This window comes from Astyanax mexicanus, chromosome 10 (genome assembly GCF_023375975.1).
Source record: "Astyanax mexicanus isolate ESR-SI-001 chromosome 10, AstMex3_surface, whole genome shotgun sequence".
In the NCBI taxonomy this organism is placed as follows: Eukaryota; Metazoa; Chordata; class Actinopteri; order Characiformes; family Acestrorhamphidae; genus Astyanax; species Astyanax mexicanus.
This window is the reverse complement of record NC_064417.1, coordinates 31,846,087-31,867,760: the sequence shown is the minus strand read 5'-3', so window position 1 is coordinate 31,867,760 and position 21,674 is coordinate 31,846,087. Positions and strand designations below refer to the sequence as shown.

The following is a 21,674-nucleotide window of genomic DNA, read 5'->3' as shown; positions in this document are numbered from 1 at the left end:
ATGCAACAGTTTATATACTTTAACCTGCATTACTCCTTGCACATGCTCTGTGCAGTTACGCATTCTCACCAGAGAGGTCTCCAAATACCTAAAACTAACAGACTTACGCTTTAAATTACATTGTCTTTTGGTCTTAAGGGTGATTTCACAGGTGAAAATCCAGACCAAAGGTTGAAGTGCTTGTTGCATTGAATACTGTAAAGTTAGTCCAGCTAGTTTTATCCAGTTTCACACTGCAGGTTAGTGACTTAAAAATACATATCATTAATGATGTCAGTAACGCATTACTTAGTAACGCGTTACTCTAACCTGACCATTTTTTTTCTTTTCTTTTTTTTTGTCCATCCTTTAAACGCTACAATATCTTTTTACTAAGGAAAATGGCAAAAAAGTAACGCTTGCTTGGATAAGTAACTTTATTCTGATTAGTGGATTGGAAAAAGTAACGCAGTAACGAGAAAAAGATTTTTCGTTACTGAAAAAAATGGTCAGGTTATCTTTTTCTATGCGTTACTTTTAGCCGTTTTCCTTGGTAAAAAGATATTGTAGCCTTTAAAGGATGGAAAAAGAAGACGATTACAGTCGTCGCTTTATAGCTGGAATGGTAAGAACAGACTAGCAAGCTAGCTAACAGGCTAACTAGCACTTGGGCTGAAAATACACACACACACACACACACACACACACACACACACACATCGTTTAGTCCACTTCACACACACAGCATGCCTACCTTCTTCTGCTCCTCACAAACACACACACACACACACACACACACACACACAGTGAGCCTCCCTCTTTTCCCACCTCACACACACACACAGACCCTGCACTCTCCTCCCGATAGCTTCCAGTAAAGTGAGCTTTGGCAAAACTTTTATGTTGAGGCTAGACCCTGATTGGGTTGTAGATTGTTGTCAATTTGGCCAGTTACCTTTCCAGGTGTTCTGCTGAATTGAGACTAATTCTTTCAGGACTCCCTTAGGATTTGTTGTATGTCTGTTCATAAATAGAGTATGGGTTAATCTACAGTTACAGTAGATACAGAAATCAGCAGCTTAATCTGCTGTATCTATACTGCTGTGAATGTCTTGTTGCTTTTCTCCTCTTATTTTCAGCACATAACCATGCTGTATTAAACATAAATGACTCGCCAAGAGACCCACCAACACACCCATCCAAACATCCAGTAAAAAAAAGTGAAGAAGATGATGAAATGACTGATATCACTCGAGCAGACCTTCACTTCTAACCAGTCAGCTCCACATATGCACCAGTCTGTTGGGCAGAATTCTTTGTCCGTCATTCCTGAAGCCGCCTGGAGGAACCGAAACAACCTTCAGTCCAAACTCCTTCAGTGCACTGTGCCTCCATCAGTGCAGTGCATAGCCTGCAGCTTTTCTACAGGACTCTGCATTCACATATTACACTATATGTCCAAATGAAAGCATTCAGCCTGGACTACAGGGCATTGAGCTGTGGAGCAGTGGAATTGTGGAGCTCCATCCATTAGTTGTGCATGGTATGAGTTGGGGATGAGGTGGGGTGCTGAACATTCAACACTTACAGTACCTTGTGGCTGAATGCAATTAAATCCTCATTGCAATGATTGGAAAAACCTAAGTGGACAGTAGAGATAGTTACTCCAACAAAAGCAGGATAAGCTCTTTTGAATTCCCTTGATTAGCAACACATTAGCATCCAACCATTTACCATATTGTTCACATCAAAACATCTTGGAAACCAGCTAGCAGCATCATAGTAGCCAACACTTTACCAAATGGAGCACCAAGCAACATATAAGCAACCAACATCTATATCATAGCAACAGCCTAGCAACACCTTGACAACAGCCTTAGCAGACATCATGCTCTCAAAACAACTTAGCAATCAAATGTCTTAACAACCACCTAGCCATAGTTTTCCAACAACCTCTTTCCATAGCATCCACCTAGCAACCGATATCTATTTAATTACATAAGAGCACCTGACAACAGCCAAGCATTGCCATAGCAACATCGTAGGAACAGCCTGTTATCACAACAACCAAATTGCAACATCTTAGCAGTCACTTAACAATCAATTACTTAGCGACCAACAGCCACAGTAACCCCCTTAGGAACAGTTTACCAAACACAACATATCGTTATCATAGTAACCTAGCAATATCTTAGCAATCAACGCATTTCCATATGCTCAACCTAGCAACCAGCACCTTAGCAACACTTAGGAACAAATGACCAAAACAACTTGCAATCATAACAAGAAAATAGCAACATCTTAGTAATCACCTAACAATCGGTAACTGATCAATCTCCTTATCAACCAACCCCTTCCCATAGCATCCATCTATAAACCAATAGCTTTAACGCTACACACCAATAAACCACATAACAACATCTTAGCAACCAACAGCTACTGTATGCCATATTAACCACCTAACTAACATCTGACCAACCATCTAGCAATACCTAAGCAACCAACCCCTTCCCATAGCATCCATCTATAAACCAATAGCTTTAACGCTACACACCAATAAACCACATAACAACATCTTAGCAACCAACAGCTACTGTATGCCATATTAACCACCTAACTAACATCTGACCAACCATCTAGCAATACCTAAGCAACCAACCCCTTCCCATATACTTAACCAAGCAACCAACAGCTATAGCATTTGATAACACCTATCAAGAGCTTGGCAACACTGTGGGACCAGTTTACCAAAACAGCCTGTTATCATAACAACTAAATAATAACATTGTAGCAACCAACAGCTACTGTATACCACAATCACCACTTACCAAAATCTTTCCATCCACCTAGCAAGAGCTTAGCAACAAACAGATTACCAAAACAACCTGTCACCATAACAACTAAATAAAAAAATCTTAGCAACCAACAGCAACTCTATGCTTCCTAAACCACCTACTAACATTTTACCAACCATCTAGCAATACCTTAGCAACCAAACTCTTCCCATAGACTCAACCAAGCAACCAATAGCTATAGCATCACATAACACCTATCAAGAACTTAGCAACACTGTGGGACCAGTTTACCAACAAAACCTGTTACCCTACCAACCAAATAGCAACATCTTAGCAACCAACAGCTACTCTATGCTTCCTAAACCACCTACTAACATTTTACCAACCATCTAGCAATACCTTAGCAACCAACCCCTTAGACCCATAGACTCAACCAAGCAACCAATAGCTATAGCATTACATAATGTAGTGGATTAAACAGAGGATTTCTTCATTGCTTGGACACACACACACTACCCCCATCTTATGGTCTAAAAGGAATGTTCTAACTTTACAATCACCCCCAGAAGAACACTCTAGAAGCCTTGGAGTAATCTTTTTCAAACAACCTTAAATTTCAAAATGACATTTCCTGACTATTTCTTCACTCAGCCTCGCCCTAAATGCGAGTTTAGGGTAAAATTCTGTTGACATTCCTCCAAGTCGTAAACCTCGGAGTTAATGTTAAACATTTGGAACACCAAATGAACACCATCACTAGGACGGGACTGCGGACTTAAGAGAGTGTCAAAACTTAATTAATGCCTTGGAAATTGTTAATTCACCAAATATTATACCAATTTAGGGGTTTGTGCCTAGTTATTTCTGCAATCACTTAGAAATAAGATTAATGAAATTAAGAGAAATGTTCTAAGCTTGGAAATTCCATTGACCGTTTGTAAGTGAGACTCTCTCTGTCCACCGACCTCCCCAACCGTCGTAAATTCCGACAGGCAAGGACCAAGCCTTATCTGAGCACTCAGCAAAGGGGAGGAATTTCTCACTAAGAAGATTTTGCTTAAAATACATATATATTGACTATATAAAAGAGGTGTTTTATAGAATGTTTACTAAATAATGGTATATGTGTCTGGTATATGGTATATGTGTTTGGATTTGTCCTGATTGAATTCTCCTACACATTCAAGTCTGAATCAACAAGGTTTAACTAGCATTTGATAATTTAGCTTTATTTGGTTATCAGTGGTTTAACCATGTATTTTCTTTTAAATGATTTAATTGGGTTTAAATAATAACATGACTCTTGATCTCTTTCTGACAGAGTACCATCCATCGTTGTATTTCTAAGATTATCTTGAATATTACAAAACTGTTTGTGGGCAATATATATATATTACATTTATTGTGATTAAATTGTAAGATTGTTGTTTCCTGAATTTATCCTCCCAAACTGATATGCTGAAAAATGTATTTTGATCCACTGTTTAATTGAGTTTTCTTTTGGTTTGGTCTATTAGAAAAAATGCTGAAGCATGGTGACCATGTGAGGGGGGGGGGGGGGTTTTATGGCCCTTTGTGAATAAGATCTTCCCTGCCAAAGTTTGAAATTGCTCCTAGACCAATCAAAACACAGACATTTGGGCCACAGGGCCAATCGTAGCTCAAGGGCCAAACAGGCCACGGAGACTAATAGTTAAACTGGGCAGACACAGTTCAGAGTTGCGAGTTCAGTAGAGTTCAGTCGGAGCAGTTGGAGGAGAAGCAGCTCAGTTCAGTTTGGAGTTGAGGAGAGTGGAAGAAGATGGGTTGAAGGAAGCAGTTAGAAGAGAGAAGTTAGAGGAGAGAGGTTAGAGAGGGCCTAGAGATGAAGAAAGGATAAACTGTTAGTTAGTCATCTTAGGTTAGTTTTCTTAGACTAGTGCATTTAATCTTCTTCAAGCATAATGGTATTAGTTATCCTAGTTTAAATAACTAAGCTATTTTATGATCTACGGAGTTCTCCTGCTTGCCAAGATAGTTAATATAGTTCAGTAAACCAACTAGACCAACCGACGGATCACCGAGAGGGTACGCCAGCCGAGCCAGCTCCAGGGAAGGCTTTCCCTGTGCAGAGACTAGAAGTGGGTGTCGACCCGGTGCGCCGCTGGCCCACAGAGCACCATCTTTACCCTGCGGATGGGTCCACACTGGACCTTCTAGGGGTGCAGGATGTCAGCCGAACAAGAGGTTTAAACAGCGGACCGAACCGATGGGGACCCCCCTTTGTAGAAGTCTCAGAGTAAGGCAGTTTGGGTATTTCTCTCAGTAATTGGTGTTTTGGTTGGTCAAGTCTAGTTTGGTTATTGTCCTTAACTCTCTTCTTAGTATAGATTCATTTTTAGTTATTTGGCGAAAGGGATGATCTTTGTAGGCCGTAAAATATCTTACTTATCTACTTATTTTAGTGTTCTCATTTGATTAGTTTGACCTCATTACATTAAGACCCTTATTTAGAAATATTCACTTAATAGTTCCATTAATCTTTATTCCTTTCATACCAGTATTATAACGTGTTTGTTCTTTTATTTTTCATTTATTATTCTACACTATGATTTGATATCTAATGGCTACATTATGACTTTTTAATTAATTATTTACTCATATCTGTGTGATTTAATAAAATACTTTTATTTTACAAAACCTGTAATTTCAGTGTGTTTTTCTGGATAACTTGGTTATGAAAATTTCTGTCACCTGTAGAAACCACACCCTGAGATGTCTTGTGATTAATCTAATTAAATTAATTTAATAACTGGCGCCCAATTAAAAATATTTCAACATCTCAATTAGCACCAGGTATTAAACCACTGAGCCCGCTACAATAACATCTATCAAGAGCTTAGCAACACTGTGTGACCAGTTTACCAGAACAACCTGGTATCATAACGACTAAATAATAACACTGTTGCAACCAACAGCTATTGTATACCAAATTAACCACCAAGTAACATCTTACCAACCATCTAGCAATAAATTAGCAACCAACCCCCTGTACCATTGAATCCACCAAGCAATCAATAGCTATATCATTACACAACAACATCTAGCAATAGCCTAGCAACACCTAAGCATCACTGTATGTACAGTTTACCAACATAACAAGATCTTAGCAACCAACAGTTACTGTATGCCACATTATTATCCTACTAACCTCTTACCAACCATCTAGCAATACCGTAGCAACAAACCCCTTTCCCATAGCATCCATATATTAACCATTAGTTCATTAGTTTCTGCATTTCCTTCAGTAAAATGTTTTATTATTATTATTATTATTATTATTATTATTATTATTATTATTATTATTATTATTATTATTATTATTATTATTATTGCAGTGGATGCAATCTATAATTAATTGATTTGTTGTAATATCAGAAGTTCAAACACAAAGTAAGAACTCCTCTAAAAAAAAAAAAAAGGTTAATACTACATATACATATATATATATGCACACTGTATAAAAGCTAAAACATATTATTATTCTATGCGTATTAGTGAGTGTAGTGCAGCAGCTGAGTGATCAGCTTACTGTATTCCCTGTGTTTTTGCTGGCAGTAGATGAACAGTCTTCAGTATTGGAGTTGTTTTCACAGTTGTTTTTTTTTTTTTCGACCATATGTTTTAATCCAGTACATACTGCCCTGCTGAGCCATATTACTCACTAAAAACACAAAATACAAACAAAGATAAAAAATACAACCCTCAGTCTGCTCTCGCAACAGCAACAACAACAACAACGACGCAAGAGCTAGAAAGTGAACTACGCTGAGCTACGAGTGGAGAGCTCTCGCGCCTCATGGTGCATTTGTTTGTGATTTTGTTTATCAGATCTACAAATGAACAGTCACTGGGGGGTGTCTAACCGAAGAGGGTGTTTTATTAGCAGACAGAAAAAAACATGGAAATAAAGCGTCTACAAATTCCCCCAAATTCTTACGGTGGTGAGGCGGCACTGAGAATACACCACGTTCAATTATCGTGATTAAAACGGGCGCATTATCATTAGTTGGGCTAATGTTGCGTTGTTTCATGTCTGTTTTTGTGTCTTTCTTTGGAGTGTTATAGTAAGGGAAAGAAGTTTGTATGAATGCATTTGTTAAACTCAGCTGTCTTTGTACAAAAACAGAAGGTTATTAAGGTTACTTGCTAACAGGGAATAATAATAAGACGTTCCACCTTAAATGGCCCTGCAGTTTTGGTACATAATCTTTACGTTAGCTTATTACATTGTATTACAGTATATTGGCTATTCCACTCAATAAGTGCCATTTGCTTGTTGTAACTCTTCCAAATTAAACTTATTTTATTTATTTGTTTATTTATTTTTAACTCTGAATCTAATAACACATGTATTTAACTATTTAAACCATGTACTGGTCAATCTCAGGCAGCTTTACTTTTTTTTTTACAAGGTTTCTAAGCAGAAGATGGTTACAAAACTCATGTGACATTTAAAAAGCATGTTTAAAAGCAAATCCACAAATTCCATTAAGTTTCTATTAAGAAAGTCTTTATTTTAAAGAAATGGTTGACTGAATGTTCAAATAATTGAATCAGTCCTATTACTGGCACTCATTCCTGTTACTGAAACTCACTCTATTTTTTAAATACAAATTTTGCGGGAAATCACTAGAATTGGCTCAGTTATTTTAATTGGTATTAGCATAGCCACCAGTTAACTATTTTTTTTTTCAAGTTTATGCTAATTCTATGCTAAAAACTCATTCCATTCACTTTTTACTCCTGTTACCCAAAACATAAACAAGTAACAGGAATGAGTGCCAGTAACAAGAGTGAAAGTGAATGGACTGAGTTTTTAGCATAGAATTAGCATAAACTCGAAAAAAAATAGTTAACTGGTGGCTATGCTAATAGCAATGAAAAAAACTGAGCCAATTCTAGTGATTTTCCCCAAAATTTGTATTTAAAATATAGGCAAATTTAAAAAGTTCTGAGAATTAATTTAGGTAACAGGAATGAGTGTTGAGATTGACCTCCTCAGTCATAGTTACAAAAAGATCAAATATACAAAAAAAAAAAAAACCTTCATTTTGTTCTTCCGGTGATCTTCAGAAGAACCAAATGATGTAACTTCCTGTTGTAGAATGTTTCAGATATTCCAGATGAGATACCGTGTTACGGTAACAGGAGTGAGTGAAAAAATAAATAATAAACAATAATTAAAGCACAGATGGGATTTGGAGTCACACAACAATGCAAAAAAAATGTTTTAATTATATTTCATGGTACAGTTTATAGTTAGAGAGTGGGGAAAGGTAACAAATACTATTTTGTCGGTGTTTTAGGTAGTTTTTATTATTATGTTTTTAATTACATATCTTTCTTTTGCAATTAGGTCAATGTACAAGACACTATGCTTAATAATAAAATGTATTTTAAAGATATTTTGCGTGCACATTTATACATGTAGTTTCCTGGGGACAGAAATGGTACCCATTCGGTGGATACCACATTGTTAGCAACTATAATCTGCCATACTTAGTCTTTGGCCATCAAAACTACTGCACTGTTTTATAACTGTTAGCATTGCCAAACCCAGGCCTGAACATCAGCAAGATGAAGACCAAGATCCTGAAGGTCAACGCCATCACCAGTCATCCCATTAAGCTTGGGCAGCGTATATACATAGATGAAGCATGTATGGAACTCTAGGGAGCTGAGTCTGCAAATAAAGATCAGGCTTTTTAAATCTAACGTCAAGAAGCCAGTCCTGCTATATGGAGCAGAATCATGGAGGACAAAATAAGGGCAGAGATTCATCAAATCATGCTTGTAGAAGATTCTCTGGATCCGTTGGTTGACCTCAATCAGCAACCAGGATCTTTGTTAGAGAACCAACCAGCGTAAGCCAGTCCACAACACCACCAAGCAAGAGTTGACCTGGAAGGAGTGACAAATGAGAAAAAAGAGGATGGCCCAGAGACACATGATGCTGAGAAAAGAATGATTGGGGTACTCCTGGAACCAGTTGGAGTGGAAAGCCCAAGATCAAGAGGCATGGAGATCTCTTGTTGGTGGCCTATGCCCCACTAGCATTGGTACTGTGCAGTTAGCATTGCTACTTCACCAGCTGCTAGTATAGCTACCCCACTGTTGGCATTAATACATCATATTTAGCATTGCAAAATAATTTCTGCATTGTTAGCATGCTAGCCACTGGCCTTTGTCTAGAACTGCAACTGCAAGCAGTGTGTAGCAGCGAAGCATAATTCGCCCAGCATAATCGATACACTAGAATTAGAATTAGTACTACATATGCTGTTAATATCACTATCATACCGTTAGCAATGTTTCTGCTATGTTAAAGAAGAATGTTAAAGAGAACACCAGTGTAAAATGGACATTTGGTGTAGTAAAACATGATAAAAAGTACTAACCAGTTTGTCCAAACACCCTTCAGACTGGGTGACACGGGGCATAAATTGATTTTTCCATCGTTATCCAGGTTTAAAGTAGCTCCACACCTCCTTGCTAGAATCCAGACAGCCCTGACATTTAAAATGAGGCATTAATAACTTAAAAAGTGCACAAGAAGCTTACGTTCCATAACGCTAGCTTCAGCTCTGAGCACCGCCATCACTATACTGATATTGACAGACATATATATACATAGATTCTACGTAGCCTGCCTCCTGGCTAGCTGAAGCTAGCGCTATGGGATGGGAACAGTGTTTTTTATTAAGCTTCTTATGCCCCTTGTCACCCAGTCTAAAGTGTGTTTGGACAAACTTTTAAATTTCTGGACCTCGGAATGCTGTGGGAGGGCGGAGGTGTGCTTTTTACCAAAGGTAAGTACTTTTTATAATTTTTTACTACACCAAAAGTCCATTTTACACCAGAGTTCTCCTTTAAAAACACTACTTCACCTAATGTGGTATACAACCTCGCCCAGCATAACTATTGCACCATTAGCATCTCGGTTAGCAGCATCACTAGCATGCTGATACCATCACTACTGCACTAAGAAAATACCCAAAAAAGTATCCCTATTGTTGAAATGCCATTGACGGTTCCATGTAGCCAATGCCATTGTTTAAAATCTTCCTAAAGCAGCAACTATTTAAGTTTGGCCACAGGCCAAATACTTTCCAAGCCATGACGTGACAGGCCTCAAAAAAAAAAAAAAGCTCTGTTTTGGAAAATAAAGTGTAATAGGATGGAGTGCTACAGATTAGTAACTCTCCAGCCCAGAGGGTTGTTGAACCCAATTGCAGAACAGTTGATATCAAAGCAGGTAAACCCAAGAAGAAAGAAAATAAGAAATAAAAATCAATGAACACACCGCTCCTCACGCGGGATCGAACCTGTGTCGTCAGGGTCACGGTCTAATACACTATCTCTGCCCTGGCTAGTGAATTGGGACACAGCTGGGGAAAAATCGCCCTTATAAGGAGATAGGGAGCCCAAGAATGGGCAGAAAAACGAGAACGGTCAGAAAAATGAGAATTCTGAGCACAACAGAGAGACCAGGGAGGAGGGTAAACAAAAGCTCACCAGAGAAGCATTTTATTTATTTATTTGTTTATTTTCATTATGGTTCATTATAGTTTAAACCAGATGTTTCATGCTTGTGGGCCACATCTGGATACCGCCTATTGCCGACCCCTGTCCTAAAGAGTGGACCAGTAGAAAAGAAGCCCATAACAGCTCAGAATAAACCCAGTGACAGTGTAGTTTAGACTTCAGTGGTATCCAGGAATCTACCCCACACATACTGTAACTTCAGAACAGCACAGTAAATTCCCTGAACACGCTGCTGGATCCTCCCCGAGCTTCTCCTGAGCATCAGCACAAAGCCAGGCGCTTATCCCACGAATCAGCTCTCACTGCAGGGAGACAGGGAGGGAGACGGGGGGTCTGATGCCCTCCTGTCCTCACTGCGCTAAGCAGCTTTATACCAACCTGCTCAGGATGCTACAGACACTGCCAGTGTGTGGAGAGAAGTTACGAGGGGGTTTGAGGGACCTATAAACAGAACTGAGTCCTGGGACAGTTTTTACAAGAGTTAGAGTAGTTCCCAACATATCAATTGTGATTGGTAACAAATCAATCACAACCAACCTACCTGTGTTCTTATCTCTTCTTATGATTTCTTTCAATACCATCCATTCCCATCTTCATTGATATGACAGTCATTTATCTGGACTGTTTATTTTTAACTTAGGAAATCCTTATTAGTACCTTATTATTTGTACAACCCTATGAGCAGATAAAGAACAATGATAAAAAAAAATAGAATCAATAGACCCAGATCTTTGCTTGGTGTGCATTTTTAAATTCTCCCAGCTATTTTGGGTTGGTAGGACCTAACAAGTATAGAAATTTAACTTTTTCTTTGTATAGGTTTTTGCAAAAAAAAGCAAAGTTTTCTAATGGAACCAGTGGTTTATTTTTACATTTAAAAAATAATATTGCCATATAAGAAGCTCCTAATTAGTCCAAAAACTAAAAATAACTTTCTACAGTAAGTAAATAAACTAGTTTTGACCATAAAATTGGATAAGAATTTTAAACTGGTCCATGTGTCTGTCTAGACTGGATGTAGAAACATTAGACTGGGATACCTGCCATCTTGTTTCCAATCATTTGTGGTGGTTTGGAGAGTGTCTACATATGATGCAAAAGGGTCAACATAAAAAAAAAAGTAGCTTGGTGCAGAGAAGCCATAATGTAATGTCCCAATTGTGGATGCTGGTTAAATGCCTATTCACAAAGATGAAAACAAAAACACTTTAGTATATCATTACTGCCAAACAAAAACACTTTTCCTACTGCTTGTTTTTATTGCGCGTCTCCTCCCCTGTCTTCAGTGTGCTCACCCGTTCATTTGTAGCTCCGCCCACTTGTTACCCAGTCCCAGGTGTTTCATGTTTCCTGTCCCCATCCGTGTGTATATATATATATATATATATATATATATATAGTCCGCCTTGGTTCAGTGTCACTTGTCTGTGGTTGTACGTATAACATCAGTCAGGTCTCATGTTTTTTGGTGCCTCGTTTGTTTGTTTTTTATAATAAACAAAATGTAACATATAACATGTAAATTTGACCTTTTTTTGCATTGTTTTAGCATTTCCTAACTATTACACCGATAGAAATGCTGCAAATCACTTAATGACTAAACAAAATCTATTTCTTACACTGCCATTCATTTAAAGTTAGTTTTTTTTTCTCTCTGCTCCTGTAAAGTTGACATTTTTAAGATTAAGATGTCTATTGGTGAGGCAGTGCCAATACGTATTTACCAAAAAAAAAAAAAAAAACTTAAGTGCAGATGCAAATATCGTCAAAAACTTTAATGGTGAAACTAGCTCTCATCAGGACCACCCCAGGAGCTTATCAGAGTTTATTAGAGTTACCAGCATCAGAAAACGCAAGTTAACAGCCACCTAAATGCTTTACAGAGTAGTTTTTTTTTATATTTTTTTTAAAGTTTCTACATGATGCCTTATGTATTCCTTCATAGTCTGGATGACATTTTTACATGTTTTAATGTAAACAAAAAAATGGTATTGGCCTCACAAATAAATACATGAAAACTCAAGCCAAGCTGAGTTCTGGTAAATGATGCAATATTTATTTGATTAAAAGCAGGTGTTCTTATTAGCAGAGCATTGTTCTCCAGCGTGACACTGGGAACGTTGGTGGCAGAGTTCAGAGTGAGCGTGAGCGACACCGGCTCTCTTTTATACCTCATTAAAGCAGAACCCAGAGCCCGGAGATTGCCCCTGTTGTGAACCGTGTCCGGGTCTTTGAACCGAACATGCCCCAACATCGGAATATTTGAGCAGATTTTAATGCTGTGGATCTGGGTGGTGGCGTGGAGCTGGAGATGGTGTTGATATTAAGAGAGCGTCCTGCTTTGATCTTCAACAGCAGCCAGAGCGCAAGAGACGTAAAATTATCCTCCGCGCGCTAACAGGAAAATATTGATTTGAAATGTTAGGAGCTCCGGCGCCCGAGGGTCCTCTCGGTACGGATCTGGGCCTCGTTAGCTTCTGTTCAAAGCAGCTTCCATTGTTTCAGTTTAGCATATTCAATTGCAGTGTGGAGCTGCTGTTGACAAAACACTACAGGGGGGGGTTATACTGGGTGTAGAACCAGAGCTGGGCTGCTGGCCAAGGTGCTGAAAAACAGTCTAATGCTAATTCTATTGCCGTTTAGGGCCGTGTACTGCCAAGAACTTGAAGATACAATAGATATGCCAGTATTGGGCTTACGATTTAATGTGCAGTATCATGATATTCTGAGAAACTGTAATCAAGGTGATTTTGCAATTGTTTAAATAAAATTGTAGAAAATTCTGTAGCATAAAAAACACACTATCATATTTGATTTCAAATAAATTAAAAATTTTAATATATTTGTAATGCTATTACAGCAGTGGGGTCTAAAGACTGTACAACACTGCATTCTAATGAGCAGGGTTGAAATATAACACTAAATAAACCACTTCTGACACCAATTTTACAAATGATAGTGTTTTTGATCACTTTTAAATTGATACAGTATTGTCTAGTTAATAAAGAGTTGTACACTCTTATAAGTAAAGGAAGGGGTTTATACAACCATTATTGTGGTTTAATTATTATAATTATTATTACTATTTTGCATTGGTTAAATTGGTTCTATATAGATGTAGAGACCAACTATCAATCTGATGCTCAGATGTCATTTGTTTTTCCCTTTTAGTATTGATTTAAGATGAAAAAAAGGTTTCAACTTTCTTAAAAGTCAAAGAACCAAGTACTATCATCTAATGTAGCTAATCAAACACTGTTTATGTCCAATTAAATATTCTGCACTCTTATTGGAGGGGTTTTATACACTCTTAATTAGGGAACCTTAAGTATTGTAGTAAAGGGAGGGGTTATACACTGCTCAAAAAAATAAAGGGAACACTCAAATAACACATCCTAGATCTGAATGAATGAAATATTCTCATTGAATACTTTGTTCTGTACAAAGTTGAATGTGCTGACAACAAAATCACACAAAAATCATGAATGAAAATCTAATGTATTAACCAATGGAGGCCTGGATTTGGAGCCACACACAAAATTAAAGTGAAAAAACACACTACAGGCTGATCCAACTTTAATGTAATGTCCTTAAAACAAGTCAAAATGAGGCTCAGTATTGTGTGTGGCCTACATGTGCCTGTATGACCTCCCTACAACGCCTGGGCATGCTCCTGATGAGGTGGCGGATGGTCTCCTGAGGGATCTCCTCCCAGACCTGGACTAAAGCATCCGCCAACTCCTGGACAGTCTGTGGTGCAACGTGACGTTGGTGGATGGAGCGAGACATGATGTCCCAGATGTGCTCAATCGGATTCAGGTCTGGGGAACGGGCGGGCCAGTCCATAGCTTCAATGCCTTCATCTTGCAGGAACTGCTGACACACTCCAGCCACATGAGGTCTAGCATTGTCCTGCATTAGGAGGAACCCAGGGCCAACCGCACCAGCATATGGTCTCACAAGGGGTCTGAGGATCTCATCTCGGTACCTAATGGCAGTCAGGCTACCTCTGGTGAGCACATGGAGGGCTGTGCGGCCCTCCAAAGAAATGCCACCCCACACCATTACTGACCCACTGCCAAACCGGTCATGCTGAAGGATGTTGCAGGCAGCAGACCGCTTTCCACGGCGTCTCCAGACTCTGTCACGTCTGTCATGTGCTCAATGTGAACCTGCTTTCATCTGTGAAGAGCACAAGGCGCCAGTGGCGAATTTGCCAATCCTGGTGTTCTCTGGCAAATGCCAAGCGTCCTGCACGGTGTTGGGCTGTGAGCACAACCCCCATCTGTGGACGTCGGGCCCTCATACCATCCTCATGGAGTCGGTTTCTAACCTTTTGTGCAGACACATGCACATTTGTGGCCTGCTGGAGGTCATTTTGCAGGGCTCTGGCAGTGCTCCTCCTGTTCCTTCTTGCACAAAGGCGGAGGTAGCGGTCCTGCTGCTGGGTTGTTGCCCTCCTACGGCCTCCTCCACGTCTCCTGGTGTACTGGCCTGTCCCCTGGTAGCGCCTCCAGCCTCTGGACACTACGCTGACAGACACAGCAAACCTTCTTGCCACAGCTTGCATTGATGTGCCATCCTGGATGAGCTGCACTACCTGAGCCACTTGTGTGGGTTGTAGAGTCCGTCTCATGCTACCACGAGTGTGAAAGCACCACCAACATTCAAAACTGACCAAAACATCAGCCAGACAGCATAGGTTCTGAGAAGTGGTCTGTGGTCCCCACCTGCAGAACCACTCCTTTATTGAGTGTGTCTTGCTAATTGCCAATAATTTCCACCTGTTGTCTATTCCATTTGCACAACAGCAGGTGAAATTGATTGTCAATCAGTGTTGCTTCCTAAGTGGACAGTTTAATTTCACAGAAGTTTGATTTACTTGGAGTTTTATTGTGTTATTTGAGAGTTCCCTTAATTTTTTTGAGCAGTGTATATAACCATTATTGTGGTTTAAGTTTTTTTTTTTTTTTTGCATTGGTTAAATTGGTTCCATATAGATCTAGTAGTTTATAAAGTAGTTTATATGTAAAGAAAGGGGTTTTATATAACCATTATTGTTGTTTAAGTTTTTTTTTTTTTTTCAGTGGTTAAATTGGTTCTATATAGATGTAGAGACTAACTATCAATCTGATGCTCAGATGCTCTGATGCTCCTTTGTTTTTCCCCTTTAGAATGTATTTAAGACGTAAAAAAAATAGTTCAACTTCAAAGAACCAATTATTATTATCAAATGTAGCTAATTGAACACTGTTTATGTCAAATTAAAGGTTCTGCACTCTTATTGGATGGGTTCTTATACAAATTTAAAGGAAATTGTGGTTTAACCACCATTATTGTTTTTTTTTTGTTTGTTTTTTTTGCATTGGTTTAATTGGCTCCATATAGATTTAGAGACCAACTATTTACCTGATGCTCGGATGTCCTTAATTTTTCCTCTTTAGAATGTTCTGTATTAAAGATGGTATAAAGGTTTCTTAAAAACTTTCTCAAAAGTCAAAGAACCAACCACTATCATCAAATGTAGCTAATTAAACACTGTTTATGACAAATTAAAGGTTCTGCACTCTTATTGGAGAAGTTATTTAGTAATTACAGTGGTTCAATATAAAACAATAAGATAATGTCAATTGCCTGGATAAAGTTTTTTTTTTTGCCTTGGTGGAGACCCTTTTGTAGATGACTATACTGTATAGAACCGTATATTCCTATTATATAATTTACCTACGTTTTTCCCAGCTCTGCTTTGTTAAAAAGGGAAGTTTCACTCAAAAAGAAGGTGGTTCCGGTGCTAGTTCTCCCAGTGTCACGTCTCAACGCCTCATTAATCGCATTTCCTTTCAGAAAGACTGATGTGTTGCTGCAGATTCGGGGGGAAATCTACTTAAGCAAGCACTTTGTTCATCTTACATCTTGGCTGTTGAATAAATGAGGGAGGTGGAGAAGAACAGTAATCGTGCGCTCAATCAGGAACCAGAGCGGGCGAGAGACTACTACGTGTGGGTATGAGAAAGAGAGAGAGAGAAAGAGAGAGAGGAAGAGAAGGAGAGAGGGAGGGAGGATGGGTAAAGGAGGGAAATCTGGACATCTTTGTTCTCAGACACTTGTTCTGAGCTCATGATGCAACCTGCTGTAACTGCAGAGCGATGTGTGTGTCTGAATGCGAAAGGGAAATGACTCATTTATCTGTGCGATGAAACTGTCCGACAATAAAATAAATATACCAATAAAAAGAGAATCTACTGTAAACAGCATCCAGCACGGCCTGGAACCGAGACGTACTGCCGCATTAAAGTCAGAGAGATGGCACTGAGGCTTATTTAAGAGCCTGGGGAGGCGGAGAGGGAGCAAAAGCGAAGAAAAGATGGATACGTATGTAGGCGAGAATTTGCTAGAACTGCTAAACGCTGAAAATATGAAAATACTCAGCAACCCAAAGCAAACAATATCAAGTTTTACATTGTATGTAGTTAAACATAAAAGGCTAATCTACACAATTTGACCGCTGTGTTCTTAAGATTTACCATGTAGAAGGGATTTTCTATAACATAACTGTGTGTGTTTCCATGGCTTGCATGTTTGAAGTATCAACATTCATTCATTCATTCAATCAGTTATCATTTGAATCTCCCTCTTGATGGCTTTCAAACATGGTGGAGGTAGTTTCATCAAAAACACATGGTGAGAGCTAATCAGTATAAAAAGTAAAGCTTACAATCATAGGGGAGGAAGTCTTTTTTACAATTCACACTGTGAGCTAGTCAAGCTTAGAATACTGCTTCCAAACATGGTGGAGGTAGTTTCATCAATAACACATGGTGAGAGCTTATCAGTTTAAAGTTGAGCTTACAAGCATGGTGGAGGTAGTTTAATCAACAACTCACACTGAGATCTAACCCATCCTATATTACATCTTACAAGCATGGTGGGGGTAGTTTCATCAGTAACACACAGTGAGAGCTAGCCAGGATAAAGTATAGCTTCCAAACATGGTGGAGGTAGTTTCACCAACAACTCACAGTAAGAGCTAGCCAGGATAAAGTATAGCTTCCAAACATGGTGGAGAAAGTCTTATCTACAATTTACAGTGAGATCTAGCCCAGCTTATAGTACATCTTACAAGCATGGTGGAGGTAGTTTAAGCTACAACCCACAGTAAGACCTAGGCAAGAGTGGTGGAGGTAGTTTCATCAACAATTCACCGTGAGAGCAAGTCAATCTTAAAATACAACCTCCAAACATGGTGGAGGTAGTTTCATCTACAATTCAGAGTGACAGCTAGCCAAGCATAACGTACAGCTTACAAACATGGTGGAGTTATTTTTATCAACAACTCACACTGAGATCTAACCCATCCTATATTACATCTTACAAGCATGGTGGGGGTAGTTCCATCAGTAACACACAGTGAGAGCTAGCCAGGATAAAGTATAGCTTCCAAACATGGTGGAGGTAGTTTCACCAACAACTCACAGTAAGAGCTAGCCAGGATAAAGTATAGCTTCCAAACATGGTGGAGAAAGTCTTATCTACAATTTACAGTGAGATCTAGCCCAGCTTATAGTACATCTTACAAGCATGGTGGAGGTAGTTTAAGCTACAACCCACAGTAAGACCTAGGCAAGAGTGGTGGAGGTAGTTTCATCAACAATTCACCGTGAGAGCAAGTCAATCTTAAAATACAACCTCCAAACATGGTGGAGGTAGTTTCATCTACAATTCAGAGTGACAGCTAGCCAAGCATAACGTACAGCTTACAAACATGGTGGAGTTATTTTTATCTACAACTCACAGTGAGACCTAGCCAATCTTAAAGTAAAGCTTACAAACATGGTGGAGGTAGTTTCATCTACAATTCACAGTGAGAGCAACCTAAGCTTAAAATACAACCTCCAAACATGGTGGAGGTAGTTTCATCTACAATTCAGGGTGACAGCTAGCCAAGCTTAATGTACAGCTTACAAACATGGTGGAGGTAGTTTCAGCTACAATTCACCGTGAGAGCAAGCCGATCTTAAAATACAACCTCCAAACATGGTGGTGGTAGTTTCATCTACAATTTACAGTGAGAGCTAGCCAATCTTAAAGTACAGCTTACAAACATGGTGGCGGTAGTTTCATCTACAACTCACAGTGAGAGCAAGCCAGTTTAAAGTAAAGCTTCCAAACATGGTGGAGGTAGTTTTACACACTGTTACTGTAACAAATGTTAGTTAAACTTTTTTTGAAACCATTGCTAGCGCCAATCTCGCCTGATCCCTGGCATTACTAGTGAGTAAATACGTCTTGTCCCCATATTTATATCTAAATATGTTCTTTATTATATTTATTTGCAGATATTTTGCTATTTTGAAGTAAAGATTTTCCTTTTATTTTTCTTTTTTTTTCTTCTTTTTTTCAACTATCCCTTCCTTCTGTCAAAATTAATCCCCCCTGCGGGCCAAGCTGGAACACACGCATTAACTTTTGGCTAAATGCATCGTAAACAGAACACAGATTTGATGACTTCAGAAATAAAAAGACTATTTTTGCCCAAATCTGTCCACTAATATTCCAAAACCCAACATGCGCATATGAGTGTATGGCTTCGTGGTTCTGTAGAAAATGAAGTCTGAAAGGCACATATGAAGCATGTAAGTCATCCGAACTATTTATGGGGGAGAAATGACTGTGACGAAGGTCAGGTGCATGCTGGGATGAAAAACTGTGATTCAAGAAAGGCCAATTTTTATATATTTATTTAGTCTTTTTTGTTTGGAGCAGGCGGTCTTGCCCCGCGGACAGTACAGTGAGCCAAACCGAGACACGAAGAGTCCGAGCTCCAGCCCTGCAGCTCTGAGCTGAGTCAGAGAGAGAGAGAGAGAGAGAGAGAGAGAGAGGGAGGGAAGCTATATGCCCTCCACTTCATTTACAGATCAAAAGCTGCTGAAGATGAACCCACAGTCACCCAGAACACTCTGCACTCAACTGATGTGGAAGCTCTGAATGTTCAGCAGAACTAAGAAATGATGACTCTAAAAGATATGACCAGATATGACCACAAATCAAAACATCAGATCATCAATATCAGATATTAAAAAAACAAATATTCTCACAAAGCTTCTCTCCTACTCTATTTTTATTTCTGATTATCTTATGCTTTCTGTAACTCTTTGACTCCTTCTCTCTGACTCTGTTTCTATTTTAGCGATATTTAGGCGAGTCGTCTCTTAATTTAGGACGTGTCACTGTGTCTTTTCTATCGTAACGACAGGTAAAGGATGCTTTGCTCAGCTCAAAATGTACAAAAAGACATGTACCAATTCTCTTAGTTAATCATGGGTCTGGTTCAGTGTAATGTCAAATAAACCAAACAGTGTTTGTGTTAAATGTCTGTTTACAACTGTTCATATTTGTCTAGGTTGATTTTAGTCAGTGGCGCACCTGTGTTTTCTGTTGCCAAGATAGCAATACGCCAGAAATGTACCTGAACACAGCTCATTTCAGGACAACCTCACCCATCTGTGTAGGTATGCTCACAAGCGACTTTGCGCCTATCTCTGACTTCATCTGACAATCTCTAATTTTACATTTCTCTTATTCCCTCTCTTTGTAATTCTCATCCTCTTTATTTCTCTGTCCATATTTCTGATTGCTCTGTCTCCATCTGACTTTTTCTTTCTCTCTCTCTCTCTCTCTCTCACTCTCTTTCTCTCTTCAGCTTTCCTGTCCTCTTTTCTTTAACTCTGCCTCTTCTTCTGTGACTCTAACTCTCTTTGTGACTTATTCTCTTTTCCTCTACCTAGTTGATTATCTTATTTTCTAACTTGCCATCTCTCCGCCTCTCTTTATCTTCTTTTTTCCCTCTTTTCTTTGACTCTGTCTCTCTGACTCTTGCTATGTGACTCTAATTCTCTCTCTCTCTGAATCATTCTTTCATTTACCTACCTGATCTCTTTTTCTAACTTGGCATCTATCTCTCTCTCTCTCTGACACTCTCTCTGTCTGACTCTATGTATCTCTTTTTTTCTGTCTCTGGCCCTCTTTAGCTTATTTTTCTTTGTGTCTCTATCTATATCTCTCTTTCTCTGTCTCTGACTCTCTTGAGCTTCTTTTTCCCTCTTTCCTTTAATTCTGTCTCTCTGACTCCTGCTCTGCGACTCTAATTCTCTATCTCTGAATCATTCTTTTATATAACTACCTGATCCCTTTTTCTAACTTGCCATCTATCTCCCTCTTTCTCTCTATCTCTCTCCAACTCTATGTATTTACTTATATATTTGTCTTTCTCTCTTTTTGACTCTCTTTAGCCTTTTTTGCCTCTTTTCTTTGACTCTGTTCCTGTGACTCTACCTCTCTGACTCTCTCTCTCATCCTCTTTTTCTACCTACCTGATTATCTATTTTTCTAACTTACCATCTCTCTCTCTCTCTCTCTCTCTCTCTCTCTCTCTCTCTCTCTCAGTGCTGATATCTGACTCTGTGATTCCGGGCATTATAGTGGAGCCGTGTAGGACCTCATAAAGCTATTACTGAAGCCCAATATATCTTACTGAGGCCCGGTTCTCTTACATATGGCCATCAGTGTGATTCATGGCTCCCTGTTCTCACTGAGTCAAGAACATTAGGCTGCTGTTCAATCAACCTTCTGCTCCCGCGCTCTCACTGGGTCCACCACAGAGCCAAACCTCCACAAGCTATGTGGTATTACAGTAATGATTCTCTCTCTCTCTGTGTGTGTGTATGTGTGTGTGTAGGTGAAAAACTGAAATACCTACGATTCGTCTCACGTAGGAGGAACAAGTATTTACACAGAGTGAAATATATTCCTCCGGAAAGTTTAAATACAGGAACCTCTGTGTGTTTAAACATTGTGAGACTGATTATATTGGATTAAAGGAGCAAAAGTGCGAAAGAAATAAAAGACTTTAATCAAGAAAGCGCCGTGGTTGTAGTATAAAACCCCCTGTTACTCACCACATCGAGAAGCACTCTTCCTCGTAGCCATGGTGGAGATTCCGACTTCTTCACAATAAACCGCTCCTCTCCGCAGTGTCTTTATATCTGCAAAAGAAAAAAGAAGCAATCTGTGAACACAAGAAAATTAATTCAGTCACTGCTAATATGTAAATGATGCCATTCCTTCATTTCATACTTTGGCATGTCTGTTAGACTCTCTAAAAAAAAAAAAAAAAATCATTATGCATTCATAAGGCAGTAATAACATAGTTGTGATTATGGTTAAATGCAATTTGTTAAGGCAGCTTTGTAAAGGTTCTAAGTATTGACATTAATGCACAATTAATGCACAATTAATAAAAATAAAACTATTTTG

At 38.9% G+C, this 21,674-nt stretch overlaps 1 protein-coding gene across 2 annotated transcripts in view; it reads right to left on the bottom strand.

Moving 5' to 3' along the window:
* lingo2 (leucine rich repeat and Ig domain containing 2) overlaps positions 1-21,674 on the bottom strand; it is a 511,589-nt gene that overhangs the window by 196,068 nt on the left and 293,847 nt on the right. For both annotated transcript variants that reach the window (XM_007245531.4, XM_007245532.4), the window contains one exon: positions 21,317-21,403. The gene's annotated coding sequence lies outside the window, so the exon portion shown is untranslated. The remainder of the gene's footprint in view (positions 1-21,316; positions 21,404-21,674) is intronic.